The sequence below is a fragment of the Myotis myotis genome, unplaced genomic scaffold (assembly GCF_014108235.1).
Source record: "Myotis myotis isolate mMyoMyo1 unplaced genomic scaffold, mMyoMyo1.p scaffold_m19_p_7, whole genome shotgun sequence".
In the NCBI taxonomy this organism is placed as follows: Eukaryota; Metazoa; Chordata; class Mammalia; order Chiroptera; family Vespertilionidae; genus Myotis; species Myotis myotis.
The window spans coordinates 6732866-6750248 of NW_023416379.1; the positions used below are offsets into that span (position 1 = coordinate 6732866).

Sequence of the window (17383 nt, forward strand, 5' to 3'; positions counted from 1 at the left end):
AGTTAAGCAGACGACCAAGCTAGGTCCCTGTCCCTTTCTCCCCTCTCATCGAATCCTCCTCTTTGACGGTGTCATTCTCCCACAGGGTTAGTCCGCCCCTCCCGGGCCTGAAGCCTCCACACACCCAGCCGAGACCTCTCTCTCGAGCTCCAGACCTCTGACTCCTCAGAGGACTTTTTTTTTTTAATATATATATATATATTTTTTATTTCAGAGAGGAAGGGAGAGGGACAGAGAGACAGAAACATCAACGATGAGAGAGAATCACTGGTCAGATGCCTCCCGCACACTCCACATTGGGGACTGAGCCCACAAGCCAGGCATGTGCCCTGACTGGGAATCGAACCGTGACCTCCTGGTTCCTAGTTCGACGCTCAACCACTGAGCCACGCTGGCCAGGCCGGGCCATACTCTCCTCTTCCCTACACTTCACCCCCACATCCAGCCAGCTGCCAGCCTGGGCAGTTCATCCTCCACATCAGCTACCTCGCCACACTCTGACCCCTTGGGTGCAGGCTCCCCACTGATGACCAGGGCACCCAGGACACCGGCAGTGCCCTGCGCAGCCGCAGCCCAGCACACACCCCGACCCTGCAGCCCAACCCACCATCACCTCCTCGGGTACAGGCCCAGTGGGGTGCAAACATCGTAACCACACTTTCAAGACCTTCCCAGTTCTGTTCCAGCCTCCTTTCCAGCCTTTCAGCCACAACCCCCTCACCCTCCAAGCTCAGCAGGAAAGAGGCTGGCTGCTTCTCGACAAGGAAATGCTCCTCTGATGGGAAGGATGTGCGGAGAAGTAACAGAGGTGAAGGGATGGGCACAGGAATGCCTTTCTTTCGCAGCTTTAAGAGGAAAAACACTGGCCAGAAGAATGCCTTTGTGTCTTAGCTTGAAGAAGAAAACTGTTTGGTAGAAGTAACAGGACACGTGAATGAATCATTTAATATAAACTTCTAAGAAACTACAACAGAATGTTCGCGGATATTCCAAAATGACCAAGAACTACACAGAAGACCAGGAAAGCCGTCCACCACAGCCAAGAGCACCCTCCATGTGCACACACAGTCACATCTGCTCCATGAGACAGTTTCCTGAACCGGATATTCCTCAGTGGCTGGCTTTAACGCGCAGCAAGAGAACCTGGTTACATTATAATAATAAAAAATCACCAGGGTGAGCCAAAACTCAGTGAGTAAAACTGGAAGAGACAAAAGTCGAAAACTCCTTGGTGCAATGCTTCCTCTTTAGAGTAGTAACTGGGAAAAAGAAACACCGCAAGTGACAACTTCATAAACACGGAGTTGATGCCTAGGATTAAACTTTGTCCTAATGGAGGTAATAAACGGATAAGCTCAGTGACCTCAAAGAGGCGCAATACCAGCTGGAGAGAGAAAGCCCACGCCGAGGAAACGAGATAAGGGGTGAGGAAAGATGTTTTCAAGGGCAAAAAGTCAAAACAAGTGGAGTATGAGCATGACTAGCTGAGAGTAGTCGGAAGAGACTTCTGAAATGGGGCACGTGGAAAAGGCGCCCACATTCTTTGCGTCAAAGCAACCAGAGTAACACCCTGCTCCACTGAGTTGTTTAAAGAAGAAAAGAGCTGGGCTGACAGTATCTACCGAGCTCTGGCCCCGCAGGAACGGTCGGGTCCAAGTTCAAGCGTCCTTAGCACTTGGGGGAGATGGGGCGCTGCTCCAGACGGGGCCCCAGCCTCTTCGGATGGGAAGTGTCGACAGTCTGTCATCCATGCTGATGGCGGGACGGGAGTCACAGACAATCTAACCAGCTGCCAGCGCTGAGGGCTCTCCGCGGTCCCATCTGGCTGGTAAGACGCACGTGGGCGCTGCTCCCACCCCATCTCCAGAAGGAACGGAGGGAGGATGTGAAGTCAGACAGACCGGGACCCAATCCCAGCTCTCGGCCTCACTAGCCTGGGCCACAGTGCGGGTTCCCAAGTCCCGTTCATGCCGTGGAGGGGCATCGACTTAGGGCGCTGTGTGCAAGGCGGCGGGGGGGGGGGGGGGGGGGGGCAGCAGTCTGTGCCGCAGCCACGCCCTCCTCTCTTCCCTGCGGCCCCCCAACCAGAGTTCTCTGAAGCGAAAACTTCAGTGTAAAAGAGACAACACCCAACGCCAAATGGGAAATTTGGAGACTATCAAACGGAAAGAAGCACAGAGGTATTTTCTCACCTGCTTCCTGGGTTACCTAACCGCACACAGCTTCCCAGCACAGGCCTCCCAGCTGGCTGCTGCCCAAGCCCAGCAGGTGCCTGAGAAGCAGCAGATGCTCAGACAGGGGGCCTCCGGCCCAGGACGGGGCAGCAGCAAGGTGTGCGGAGCATGAAGGGAAGTGAGAGGACCTGCAGAAGCCCCAGTGTGATGTCCACACTAGGCAGGAAGGAGAAAGGGGAGGGAGGGAGGGAGGGAGGGAGGGAAGGAGGGAGAGGAAGAGAGAACTATTTCTACAATAGCATCACAAATTGTCCTGTGGTTAATTCTGCAAAATATCATTATGTATATTATAAAAACATGCTTTTGTTTCAACACTCTCACCCACCCAGCACAAAGGTAGAAAAAGTATGTTTTTTATAAGATCATATCCCATCCAAAGCTCAAAAGGGGGATAAAAACACACCAAAATATGTAAGGATTCTGTTTCTCTTCCTGCTCTATGAACTTCGTTTTTCTCAGTGACCTCACAGTAAAGAACAGAATGAGAAATTCAGCCCCAAGGTGAAGAGTTGCACAGACTTGTGCTACAGTATAAAACGGAATTGAACAGTGAGTGTGAGTGTGTGTGTGTGTGTGTGTGTGTGTGTGTGTGTATGTGGGGGGGGGGGTGGAGGGGGAGTAGAGAGAAGCAGGACTTGGACATAAACTGTTTGTGACAAACTGGCCAGAAGGAAAGATGATCTCCTTGAATGTGCGGGCTCTGCTCAAACACGGAATGTTATTTATTAACCACTCCTTTTTTTCTTTCTAGAAAGAACTTCGGCCCAGGATCCGCTTTGATATATTTACAAACCTCTCCTGGCGGAAGGCCAGGGTCTGCATTTGGTTCTGAAGGGAGGCTCTTCCTGCCTGGGAGCAGCTCAGCACGCCAAGCACACAGGCCGGGCCGGAACCGAGCCCCGCAACATGCCCCGCGCACGTGGCAGCGCTGTGCCATTGGGTGCCCACCAGGACCCTCCGAAAAGGCTGCCAACTAGCACCCCGAACGGGCGTCCATGTGCAGAAGAAGGCCATTTTTGTGGGGATGCCCATCAGAAGTTGACTCTCTCCCCAGGGAGAGGTGCCTGGCCTTCGTGACTTGGTCAAGCGTACAAAGAGCTGCAATTAAGTGGGTTTCTCAGAGCCAGATAAGGTATAAAACTGAGGGCTATCCCAGAGGAGCTGAAATTATGCTGAGCACATGTTTCAATTGTACCCTAGTCATCAGGCAAACGACTGTCTGGCACACCCGAGTTGCAGAGCCGGGCAAGAGGCATGAACACCGAGACACGCGTGGCTCAGGTCGGCCCTGGCAGTGACGGAAGTAGCTGCCTTCGCTGTTCAAAATGAGTCATTTCACACCCCATTATTTTCATATGGCCCGAATCTGAGAAGCCACACGATCTCGATGTGTCTGCCTTATAAGTGGAGTCACTCTTGGGATGCAACAGCTCTGTGGTCAGGCCCGAGGCAGACGGCTTCTAATTCAAAGGTAAGGCCCGTATGGAATGAGCACGTGTCCAGAAGTTTCCCACTCATGTCGATTCCAGCACAAGGCCCCCGCCTCCTAATGACACCTATGCCTTACCCAGGAGGCAGCGGCTACCTGAACCATCTAAGGAATCATCTTTTACGTCACACCATGTCGTAGGGGGCTCACCCAGCATGAACAGGGACTGGCATTTTTTCACGTAAAATATATTAAATTTTAAAATAAAAAGTTAATTATGTTTTGACCTCCTTCCCAGACTTCAGAAAACGATCGACCTGTTGAGCTACGTACCTCGCCGTCCCTCGCCCCTAGGAAAACGTCACCCAGAGCAGAGCTGGTCACCTGTGACTCAGCGGGTCTGTCTGCAATATTTTTAAGAACCCGTTATAACAACACATTTGTAAAGCAGGGAGAGGGTCACGGGAATTCCGGGAGCACCTGCCACAGGCTCTATGGGCCGTGGGCGCTACCAGCACGGAGATGTTCACCACGCAGCGTGAACGTTCGCATCTGGGTAAAACTTGGGGCGTAGGCGAAGCAGCATTGGTTTTCTTTTTTTTCTTTTTTTAATATATTTTATTGATTTTTTACAGAGAGGAAGGGAGAAATAGAGTTAGAAACATCAGTGAGAGAGAAACATCAATCAGCTGCCTCCTGCAGACCCCCTACTGGGGATGTGTCCGCAACCAAGGTACATGCCCTTGACCGGAATCGAACCTGGGACCCTTGAGTCTGCAGGCCGACGCTCTATCCACTGAGCCAAACTGGTTAGGGCAGCATTGGTTTTCATACAGCAAAGAGCAAAGCCAACCACCAGGTACTACATCCCCCCCGCAGGAGCTCAGAAGAGCCTGGGCCCGAGTGCTTATCGCCTCAAATTCCATCCTCAGAGCTCCAGTCTTTTCTTGCTTCAGTCCACCCAACTTTGTCAAGAACTGCTTTGCTTTGTATCGCCCTCCACCCCCAACGGTAAACTTCATTCTTGAAGGAGAAGCAGGAAAGAGTAAGGAAGGACAGAAGCACAGACCACAGACGTGCGGACTTTGGGAAAGCTCTTTGGGTGACCCTCTCCCCAGACTGAGAAGCTCTGCTTCAGCCAAGGCTCTGACCTGCATTGTGTGTGCCCTCCTGAGATACTCCACCCACCCATCCATCCATCCATCCATCCATCCACCCATCCACCCATCCATCTATCCATCCATCCACCCATCCATCTATCCATCCACCCATCCATCCATCCATCCATCCATCCATCCATCCACCCATCCATCTATCCATCCACCCATCCATCCATCCATCCATCCACCCATCCATCTATCCATCCACCCATCCATCCATCCATCCATCCATCCATCCATCCATCCATCATAGGAATATACAGATGGAGATCCACATAGATATATACACATATATGTGTAAGACATATTGCCTTGTCACTTAGCATGCTTGCATGTGATGGTTAATTTTATTTGTCAACCTGAAGGTGTTTGGGGATGAGATTAACATTTAAATCAGTGAACTTTGAGTAAAACAAGTTGCCCTCCATGATACAGGTGGGCCTCATCTAATCAGTTGAAGGCCTAATTAGAACAAAAAAGACCTGCCTGAGGAGTGAGAGGGAATTCTCAGGCGACTGGCCCCAGCTTTCGTCCATACCATCAGCCCTCCTGGGTCTCCAGGCGGTCAGTTTGGGCTTTACCGCCTCCATGATCATGTGAGCCGGCTTCTTATAATAACACTTTTTCTGTACATATACACACCCAACTGGTTCTGTTTCTCTGGAGAACCCTGACTAATATGCCATATAAAGCACACACACACACACACACACACCGATAAACAGATATATGTATATAAATATATGCATTAAACTAAAAGGTTTCAAAAAACAATAACAAGCGATATATGTACTTACTTTCTAATCCATGCCATGCTTTGTTATTCTACCTTGGATGTGTCTTAGTATGGTCTTTGGCAAAAAAAATAGTTGAAAGCCACTGAAATTTTTTTTAAGTCTGTTCCTAGAATTTAAAAAATTATTTTTTAAAATCTGACCCACTAAATTGATGTCACTACCCATGACTCACAATTTGAAAACCACTATTTTATTCAAAAGGCTGCATACAGTATACCATGTTCCTCACCTGGCCCTCTCCACTTAATACAGCACAGAGAGTGTTCCGTATTTACGGGTATTTAGTTTGTTTCTATTTAGATCTTGTCTTATAAGGACAGTGAGCTAAGAAAGACGAGCAAAAATAAGTTTCCAAAAACCCAGAACAGAGAATCTTTGAGTACCAAAGTCAATTAAACTACATTTCCCTAATTTTAGGGCTTCTTAACGCGGTTGAACAGAAAGAGCCAAGAGCAGCAGGCAGACATTTCTTTGGACACGTGTGACTTAGGAAATCTTTCATTCTTTTTATTGAAGCACTGGTACTCCTGCTCTCCCTCTTATCAGGAGAATCTTTCCAGCAAAGAATCCCGTAAAGATTAGGACAGTCAATTTCAGGTGTAACCACCAGACTCCCAAGAACAGGTTAAATTATTTCAATTCAGTTACACACACCTGCTGAGTGCAAGGCAAGACAACACATGCCTGGTACCCAAGTCATACCCCCATTTCCTTTCTTCTGAGACTTTCCCTATTTCTACCTGAAATGCTGTAATTCTTTTATGTTACCATGAACGTCTCAAACTTATGGAGTAGTATACCTACTAAGTAAGTATACTTATCCATCCTAAACACAATTTCTTATGTTAAAAAGTTGTCTTTTGGTCAGATTCTTTCAGCAGTTTCAAAAGTATACGGAATCAAAGAGGAAGCTACAAATGCTAGGGTCCTTAGCAATTATCTCTATCATTGGGTTCATTCCTGTATTAGGTTCTTCAGGGGGACCCCAGGGACCACTCCCTCCCCTACCCCAGGGGAGTAAGAAGGACAGGACATATGAACCTTCTGTCCTCTACCTCTGCTTTAGCAAGCGTAGTTGCAGTTTATTATTATCCTTTTTTAAAGAAAAATATTTTTTTATTGATTTCAGAGAGAGGAAGGGAGAGGGAGTGAGAGAGAAAAAAGCATCAATGATGAGAAAGAATCCTTGAGCGGCTGCGTCGTGCACACCCCTTACTGGGGATTGAGCCCGCAACCCGGGCATGTGCCCTGACCAGGAATCGAACTGTGACTTCCTGGTTCCTAGGTCAATGCTCAACCACTGAGCAACACCGGCTGGGCTCTTATCTCTTTTGAATTTGGAGTTGCACACAACATGTAGTTTGGAAAAAAAATGCCTCTCATTTCCAAGGTTTGGAAAACAATATTATTGTACCATTTCAGAGACAGGAAAACAAACCCTGACAAACTGAATGGTACCCATGCATCTAGATCCCCATTCAGTATAGACCAGCATGGAGCCTGCAGGGCAGCAGTTGTCCGAATGTGGTCCCGGATCAACAGTAGCAGCATCCCCAAAGATGTCTGAGAAATGCAAGTTCCTGGGCGACCCCAGAGTCCAGGCAGAACCTGCAAGGGTGGGGCTCAGTGACTTGGGCTTTAACAAGCCCTCCAGGATAGTCTGATACCCTAAATTCTAAGAATCTTTGCTTTGGAACAACCCCCATTATTTTCCCATTGTTCTCATCCTCTTCCTCTTCCTCTTCCTCTTCTAACCCCACATCACTACTGCACTGCACAGGAAACTGCCCGCAAAACACTGACCCTAAACTCACCCACCGAAACAGAAAGGGCTCATGGGAAAGTATCCCAACGCTGCTGTAAGGCAGCCCATGCATTTTTCTCTCAGTTAGAACACCCACCTCCAAAAGGGTCAAACAGAAGTTTCAAAGATTTCAAAGAATCATTCAGCCGGGCGGAATTAAACCTCAAAATGAGGAGCCATGCCTTGAAACTTATTTCCAGAAATCCAGGATCAATGATATCTGCAAAGAGCACCAAACAGACCACGAGATAAAGTGCAGGAGTTTACTCAACCAGGAGACAGCTCCTTCCAGGGAAACCGAATTTGGTCACTGAAACATCCATAGGAACAGCTGTCTCTCACCCCAGCCCGAGCTGGTTAATGTCACCACACCAGATGCTTTGTGAGGTCTGAGGTCCGAGTCGGCCATCTACACAAGTGAATCTGCTGACCGCCTGCAAAAATAAACATGTAAGAGGCCGCAGGCAGACTGTTAGCGGTGAGCCCCATCTCAGTCTCCTGCTAGGTGAACAAATTTCAAGAATGCCAAGTGAACAAAAACTAAAAGAATGCCCAGTGAGAAATTTCAACATGTAGCTTGTACATCCAGCACCACGAGACATCACTGTCAGAATGGACGCATCCAAACTGCTACTCATATTTTCCTTCACGAAGTAAAAGATTTTAATCTAGTCCCTGTTCAGCACTCACTATGAATTTTCAGTGACTATCAATCCTCATGTCTGCATCACTATCCTTTACATACCTCCTAAAGTTTGCCATGTCTTCTACTGCGCGCAGAAACCTAACTGGTCTTCCACACTTGGAAATTATTCAAGAATGTGTAATGCAACCTACCGATGTTTATAGGATGTCCTTTCGAGAATAAGAAAGTTATACACGGTGTCATTTAATGGCGACAATAAACTGTGTGCGTGCTCACCCATTTTCAGAACCACCCATTCGTTGGTTGGCTGAAAATTCCAAGTGCTCGCTGCCGACTCTGTTTACGCCATTCCGGTTTTAGTGAATTTTCTAACTAATGAGATTTGTCGAGCCATCCAGACTTAGCTCTGCGACAGACAGCGCGTCAGAAATGCCACACTGCGGTGACATGCTCTTCTCACAGACACAAGGAGCTTCGGCAACGGCCAAGCGCCCTTCCAGACTCCATTTCCTCGCACGGTTAGATGAGTGGCTACGGTGGAACTCTGTACAATCGGATTTAGTGACATCCCTACATGTTTAAAGACAGGTAACCTTTCAAATTCCAATTACATGGAAAGCGATAACAGAACTGAACAAAACCCTGCCGGTTAGTATTTCTCAGGAAATGGACTCTCCTGAAGAGATGGAAATACTTCTTGATTATAGTTTATTACAAAATAGATATTTCTAAGTTGATTGAAATTTTCCCTACTAGTTTTCACTGTTAATATGCTTATAATTTATATATGTAACAAATCTTTTTTTTTAGAGAGATTTTTTTTTAAGTTTTCTTTTTTTAATTGATTTTTTTTTTTTTTTTTTTTTTGAGAATGAGGGAGCGTGGGAGTGAGGAGGGGAGAGAGAGAGAGAAACATCAACTTGCTGTTCCACTCATTTATGCATTCATTGGTTGATTCTTGTATGTGGCCTGACTGGGAAAGGAACCCATAACCTTGGTGTTTTGAGAAGACACTCTAACCAACTGAGCTACCTGGCCAGGGCCAGATGTTTCTTTCTAAAATAGTCCTGTCAGACCACAAATCATGGATTAATCTGAATGAAGGGAAATCATTCCGTATTTATATGTGGATAGCCCTTGCCCTTCTCCGGCAAATTAACCACCATGGTTAAGTCCCCGCAGTCCTGTACAGGCAAGTCTCACCCAAAGGCAGACTTTCTCTAAATGCAATCGAAGAGCCCGCAGCAGCACCTGGTGTGCTGGGTAAGCTGCAGCCAGACCTCCAGGTCACCAACCTGGCGTTGAGGCCCCGGCCTCTGCATTACCAGCTCCAAAGTGGGTTCATGCAAACTCGCAGTTGAGAACTCCCATCTCTGGCTTCAGTTTCTCACCAGGAAGAAGATGAATTCTCTCCTGACTCCTCTTCACAGTCTGTCACATTAAGACTCCGCAATGCCACCATTTCATCAACATTCTCCTGACAGCTTTCCCTTGGGCCTACTGTGGTTACCCTGGTCTACATTTATTTACGCTCCTGCCTTGCTTACATACAGTCTGAGTGGCTGCTGGGTTTACACCGGCCCTATGCTCCATAACTCCACCTTCACCGCCTCCATTGAGCCATTGATCTTCTTTCAGGTTCTTCCTTGACCGTTCTTCTAGTTCAACACTGAACTCTCTTACACCCAGTTCCAGAGGCCTTCATATTGTCCACTGCCCTCAAGGTCACAGATAAATAACTGCCTAGCGACGTCTAATTTCTCCGTCTGGATTTATCAAGACCCAACACAGTTCACCAGACCTCCTGGCATTGGGTGCTGGTTACCTGTCACCTCATCATGCTCAAATGCCAGCGAGCACAACAGCACATTACAAATGCATGGCTGTTACATTTTCATAAGTTTTCTTCTGCTTTCTCATCCTCCTATCGCTACATAGAATCATTGCGCTTTTAGCTGAAGGAAACCCTAAAAGACAGTCCACTGTGACGCCCCTGCCCACCAAAGTTACAAATTAAGAAATCTTATTCCCGACGCACGGGAATCACTTACTAACGGTAACTCGGGAAGAACTACGTCCAAGAGGCATGTTCAGAAATCAAACCAGGAATTTCAAAGAAACCTTGTAATCCAACACCGTGAAAATACAATGAGAGCTGCAGGCCAGATTCGGTTACTCCATCTACAAGCCTCATGAATGGAAACAAAGCGGACCGATTTCCAGCTGGATCGGCCGCCTGGGAGGAGCACGCTGGGTCCTGGGCCAGATGGGATCCAAGATAAGAACTGCATCACGCAGGGCTGGTGGGAACCTTCTCGGGCACTGGCCTACACCTGCTGGCCTGGCTCTGTGGGAGGGCTTCAGACTGGGCACTTCTTGTTTTTTCTTACAATTATTAACTCACTCAGCAAAGTCAAAGCTTTCAAATTCTAGATTTGCTTCATTTGCAGTTACAGACATGCTAACAGTTGAGACGGGATGGGAGAGAGGAAGGAGCATGGAATCAGGCCTGGGTCCAGTCTCCGCTATGGGACTTCATAACTGTGTGGAATTGGGTGAGTAGCCCTGGCCAGTTTGGCTCAGTGGATAGAGCGATGGCCTGTGGACTGCAGGGTCCCGGGTTTGATTCCAGTCAAGGGCACATGCCCAGGAGTGGGCTTGATCCCAAGAAGGGGGCTTGCAGGAGGCAGCCAATCAATGATTCTCTCTCATCATTGATGTTTCTCTCTCTCTCTCTCCCTTCCTCTCTCTGAGATATATATGTTTTTTTTAATTGGGTGAGTGGTCCCCACAGGTCCCCACCCTTCCTCTGTGTTGCCAGAACCAGGAAACAACCTTAACTGGATATAACCCTTCCTGCCCTCCACATTCTCTCACCTGCCACGTGCGTTCTGCCTCCTTTACAGTTCGGGAACCTTCCCCTCGCCCGTCCCACCACCCTACTGGCGCACCCTCTGGCCGCCTGCTCTGTGACCCCTGATTATCTTCCTGCCAGTCTTGCTTTCTTAAGTCCACTCGCCACAACCTAAAACGGGACAGGTCTACAATGCAGATCGCTCCTCTGCCTAAAACTGAACTCATTTGCTTTGATGCCACTTGCTTTGCTTCTCTCCTAGAAGTAGAGTTGTCTTACTGAAGTTGGAGGTGAAAGGTACTGAAGACATGAGAGGGGCTCACAACCGCCTGGGCAGTGTTGGGGGACAGTTGTGTGGGCTTCAGTTTCTTCCTCATTCCACAAAGCCTGCTGCCCTCTTCCGAGGAATACAGGGATGATGGACACGGAGCCCGCCTCGGGCCTGGCAGAGGCTTCCTGCCACACATTCTGACTCGCATCTTGTTACTATTCATGTCCCAAAGTTTGCTCTCACGCACGTGAGCTCCTCTGGTCCTTCTGACAACTCTGAGACTTACGGGGTTCCCCGAAGACATGGAGGCTGGTGATGTTTAAGACTTGCAGGATCGAGGCCAGTGTGGGGCAGACCTATGGTTTCCCAATCTGGGTTTTCCTATGATGCCCTTCTGTGAGGGGTTCTGGCTTCTCCTGTAGAAACCAATTCCGACCCGTCTCTTCCATAAAGTTTATCCAATACTTTTTATGACATTTAAGGAATACAAACACAGAGGCCAAATTCCACCATAATGGACTCCAAAGGACTTTGGCTTGTGCTATACCAAATAATTACTTTAAATAAGTAAGCTATCAACTGGCTCATTCATGCATTCCTGCATTCAGCAAATATTTATCACATGCCTCCTTCCCACAGGGAAGTGTGTGATGCTAAGAATTTTCCCTTTTCCTGAGATATTAGAATTAGTCTATACCAGTGGTTCTCAACCTTCTGGCCCTTTAAATACAGCTCCTCATGTTGTGACCCAACCATAAAATTATTGTCGTTGCTACTTCATAACTGTCATGTTGCTACTGTTATGAATCGTAATGTAAATATCTGATATGCAGGATGGTCTTAGGCGACCCCTGTGAAAGGGTCATTTGATCGCCAAAGGGGTCTCGACCCACAAGTTGAGAACCGCTGGTCTATACCTTCTAGAACTGAAGCCAACTATGGAAGACACAGAGGACTGTTCTCACAGGCCCTTGAATACACAGCAATGAATTAAGAGCCAGGATGTCCGAGAGCTCGTCTGGGCTGTGCCCCTACGTAACCTCTGTGGCCCTTGATGAGCCTCTGGCCCTGCGCTTCCTTTGCCATAAACGGGACTATGGGAATGATCTCTAAAGTTAGTGTAGGCCATAAATCCTGGAGATTCGAGGATTTCCTATAACTGGCAAGTTCCTTGACATTTACAAGTATATTATCTTACATCGAATTTTCATACATCTTTGTGAGATGATCCATATGTTGATTGCAGCTTTAAAAGATATCTCCAGATTGCCCCACAAGTTGTCGGATGTGTTGCACTACATACAGCTGTGGGGCACTGGAAAGAACCTTGCAGCCAGTTGAACTTGCAAATGGCTGCAACGTGAAGACGGTGTTTCTCATGTGCAACTGGTGATCTTAAATGGGACCTCATTGGAGAACCTAAATAAATGCGATTCCGAGCCTTCCTTTTTTACTCTCTTGTGTAACTCGTGTTTGAGTCACTTAAGGACGCCTTAAATTCTTGTGTATGACATGGCACTTCAATCCCATTTATAGCACATGGTAGTGTGCAAAGCTCTTTATGGCCTTCTTCCGGGATTCTTGCACCCTTCACTCCCTCAGCAAATCATGATGAGACATTAGAGGTGTAAACCCTAGTGCCCTGAGTGGTAATCAGCTGAGGGGGCCCACCTGTGAATTCACACGCCCGGATCCTCCCCTGTAACCAAGAAGACATCCAAGCATCACCTGATCCCCCAGACGTTCGATAGAGTAAAGCGAAGCACATTTCTATATACTGACATATGAGAACTCTGCCTCCAAACTACTGTAGCAACAATCCTTTCTTTTCTCACTCAATCAAGGAACCTCAAAAGAGTTTCTGCTCTGTCCCTCAGTGTGGGCTGGTGGTGATCCTGCTCTCACCTCTCTCCACGGTGCCTTTGGGTGAATCACTCAAGGCGCCCCCTTCAGGGGAGAGGAGAGGACTGCACCAGGGGCGTGGCCAGCAAAATGCAAATTGGATGTCAGCCTCCACTTTTCCACTGGACAGGCTGACCTTGGTCAGTGAGCAACTTGCACAACTGTACACGGTGGCATGGCCAGCTGTGTAAAAAAAAATGTTCCGGAAAAGGCAGTGGCTACTAGAGAAGAAAGGGCTTAACGGCCTAGAGGTAATGGGAAAGAAAGTCTCGTAGAGAAGGAATCTGACTGACACATGAAGGATGTGTGGGGGATCAACAGATGGACAAGTGAAGCAGGAACATATAGGCAGGGTGTTCGTTCATTCCAGACAGTGGTCTGGAGACGACAGCTTGGAAGTGGTGTGACGGGTCTGGCAGGGTGTGCGTGTGCATATGGGGGAGAGGGATGGGAGGGAGACCTGGGAACAGTCAGGAAATGAGACTGGAAAGGCAGGCGGAGGCCAGATCAAGCAGCAGCTTCTATGGATGTTAAGGTGTTGAAACCTGATGCTGAGCTCTCTAGGGCAGTGGTTCTCAACCTTCCTAATGCCGCGACCCTTTAATACAGTTCCTCATGTTGTGGTGACCCCCGATTTCATTGTTACAAATTGAACATAATTAAAGCATAGTGATTAATCACAAAAACAATATGTAATTATAAATGTGTTTTTCCGATGCGATGGTCTTAGGCAAGCCTGTGAAAAGGTCGTTCGACCCCCAAAGGGGTCGCAACCCACAGGTTGAGAACCGCTGCTCTAGGGCCTTCTTTCGTAAATAACAAACTCTTCTCCCAGTGTACCTTGCCATGGCGTTCACACAATCAGAAAGTCTCTCACGCCGGAAAGCAACAGGTCTTGTCCCATAAGCTGAGCAGGTAAACTTCAATGGACGGCGCTTTGCTTTAGACCCATGTCGCTCTCCATACTGCATTTTTAGAAAGCAAACACCCCCAAGAATACCAGGAAATATCCCTGAGTGTGTGCATGCACAAGTCTTATAGGTTCTGCACCAATTATAGGCGCAGCCATTGACACTGTAGGCAGAGGCCATGCCTGAAAGACTGCTAGCATATGGCCTGCACCTGTAAGAAACCTGGGAGACTCACTGTGTGAAACACTGTTCTAGACACGCTCGGGCTTAAATCTGTTGGAGAGGGAACCGGAGATGGCCAGGTGCAAACCGTTAAAACAATTATGTCAGCAGCATTTGAGGAAGGGAGGAGAAGGGTGAATAACCAGGAGACCAGAACCCCAAGATCCTCGCCACGTGGTGAACACTGATACAGGTCCTACCAGATGCAAGGCTACCTGGAACTTTCAAAGGGTCACCAGGCCACCGCAGAGGAAATGCAGGAAAAACTGCCAGCGAATGCAATTATCCTCAAAACCAAGCCGCCTCCCCCTCTCCCCCGGTTCAGTCAAGTCACTCTATTTTGCTCTTTTAAAAACTCAGAAGAGGCATGGAAGCCCACCCATCCCAGGCTCCACCGTTTCCTGAAGATAAAGTACCGGGCAACCTCACCCCACCCCTCGCCGGCGGCGGGCGGCGTCAGTGGTGGGAAGAATGGGCTCTTTTCTTCCTCAACTGTTTTTGGTAAATGTGATCCATTTGGGACACAACGTGTCGGCTTTCCCAGAAACTTGGCACCTCGCCCCACCAACCCCCACCCCACCCCAGCGGCAGGGCTCTTTGGGGACTCCCCCCACTGCCCGCAGGGCCCGGGCTGGGCTCTGGAAGCCGAGCCGCCGCCAGGCCGGGACGGGCGCCCCAGCACCTTCCCCGCGCGCGGCGCCCCCGCCCGGCACCCACGACGGCCTGGCCTGGGGCGCGGACCCACCTACACGGGAGGCCGGGGCGGAGCAGGGGTGACTCGCGGGCGTGGGGCCGGGACACCGCGTGGGACTCCTCCGTGGGGCCCGGCGCCGCGCGCAGCCACCCCCCACCCCCCACCCCGGGGAAGGGAGAATCGGGAACAAAGCGAAGGAGGCGGACGGCGGGACGGTGCCGGGCCCGCCCGCAGGGGAGGCCGCGAGGGAGCATCCCGGCTCCGGGCAGGTCTGGGACCTGGGACCCGCGCCGCGCCCCGCGCCCCCAGCCCCGCGCCCCTTACCTTGGCCACACGGCCGCTCCGGCCCCGCCGCCGCGCCCCCCCGCGGGGCCCCGACGGACGCGGGAGGCGCCGGGCCGTCAGAGAAGTTGCCGGGGCCACTGAGTCCCCTCCGGGCCGGCGGGCAGTCTGCGGCCACCGCGGCCACCCGGGCCCTCTCCCTGCGCGCGGCGTCCCGGCGGCGAGTGGCCCCACCTCGCTCCGGGCGCGCCGCCCGCCTCCCTCCCCGCCCCCCGGCCGCCTCCCCGCCCGCTCCTCCCGGCCCCGCCGCCTCCCGCCGCGCCCCGAGTTTTCCCGGGACCTCACATCTCCACCAACAGAAGCGACAGCTCCACTCGGCGAGCCCCGAGCCAGCGCCGGCCGAGCGGGTGCGCAGCTGCCGCCGCGGGCGCCACGCGGGCAGCAGACCGGCCCTCCCCCGGGCTCACCGGAGCCGGTCCCGCACCGCCCGCGCAGCGCCGGCGGGAGAGGCGGCGGGAGGCCGGGGGACACTCGAGTGCAGCCCGAGTTCGGAGAAGTCGGACTTGCGGCGGAGACCGCGGGCTGAGTGGAGACACCTGAGCGGGGCGGGGCGTGCGGGAACCAGGGCCGTGTGCCCGGCTCTCACCCGGCTCCCTCTCCCCGGGGCGGAGGGCAGGGAAGGGGATGCGGTGAGTGTGGCCCCGGCAGCGGGCGCCTGGACGGGCCGGAGCGGGGACTTCTCCGGGAACTGCTGGGGGAGTAAGGGGCGGGAGCGGAGGGGCCGGGGCGGGGCCAGGCGTGGGCAAGGCTGGCCCGGGAAGGAGGGAGGGGCGCCACCGCCTCGCCTGCTACTCATCCAAGGAAGATCATGAGTCCCACACCCACAGTCCCCATCAGGGGTCCCAGTTCTCCGGGGACCACCTGCCCTAAGTGCACTATCCCGCCTCCGCCGGTCCTGGGCTGGGAGCCGCTGGTGGGAAGCGTGGGGGGCCACACCCAGAGATGCATCTCAGAGCGCGGGCCCTGGTCCGGGCAGCTCAGAGCTGCAAGGACTGGGAATCCGCCAGGAAGATTCCTCCCGCTGCTAAGAGACCCATGAATGGACTTTCCCACACACACTGCTTTTCAATGAAGGCCCGAGGGTGTGCTGGGAGCGACAGACCCGGCTGTCCACCTGCCGGGGCCACAGCGCTGTGCACAGAGCTGGTGACCCAGCCCTTCCTGCCCCGCGGCCTCCCCTTGGTCCCCCTCCACAGGGCACACCTGGCTCGGCCTGGGAAATGCCTCCTCCTCATAGCTCTCCCCTTGGTATGTCGCCTATTTCTGCACCAGACAGACCTACCACACTGGAGCTTTTATGTGTTTTCCCTGTTTCTTGTGTTGCATTTTTTTTCACACCTTTATTTTATTTATTTTTTGTTAATCCTCACCTGAGGATACTTTTCCATTGAGTTTTGGAGAGAGTGGTAGGGAGAGGGAGAGACAGAGAGAGAAACACAGATGTGAGAGCAGCACATAGATTGGTTGCCTCCCAAATGCACCCCAACCAGGGCAGAGAATCGAGCCTGCAACCGAGGTATGTGCCCTTGACTGGAATCAAACCCGGGACCCTCCAGTCCTCGAGCCAACGCTCTATCCACTGAGCCAAACGGGCTAGAGCTCACACCTTTAAAATGTTTATTATTTTTTTTATTATAATACGGGCAATATGCTCATTGCACAAACTTGTAAAAATACTTATAGCCCAGATGTCTCCAACTCCCCAGTCTTCTGGGGCATGCATGGTCCCTTGGTACCAAGTAGTCAGAGCCGGAGCCCCCATCCCATGTGTATCTGCCAGGGTCCAATCAGGAGAGAGAAACCACTCAGCAATTAAACAGTGGACGTTTAATATAAAGAATTATTAACTACAACAGGATTGGAGCAACGAGGGATTGACTGGTCAGAAGTAAAGAGAACTCAAAGGGAAATGGGAATACAGATATGAGGGTGAAAAGAGCAGCCACTACCCCTGGTGCTGAGCTGTAGCCCCAGGGGTGAGCCTCCTTCTCCCCCAGGCTGAGCCCCAGAGCCTGTGGGGCCCCATGGCCATGGCTCATTAAATGGTAGAAAATTCGCATGGCTCAGTGGCTGAGCCTATGAACCAGGAAGTCGGTTCGATTCCCGGTCAGAGCACA

General features: G+C 50.8%; 1 protein-coding gene across 5 annotated transcripts in view; it reads right to left on the minus strand.

Moving 5' to 3' along the window:
* TIAM2 (TIAM Rac1 associated GEF 2) overlaps positions 1-15417 on the minus strand; it is a 160626-nt gene extending 145209 nt beyond the window's left edge. For all 5 annotated transcript variants that reach the window (XR_004968698.1, XM_036316123.1, XM_036316124.1 and 2 more), the window contains exon 1: positions 15249-15417. The gene's annotated coding sequence lies outside the window, so the exon portion shown is untranslated. The remainder of the gene's footprint in view (positions 1-15248) is intronic.
* Positions 15418-17383: the final 1966 nt, after the last annotated feature.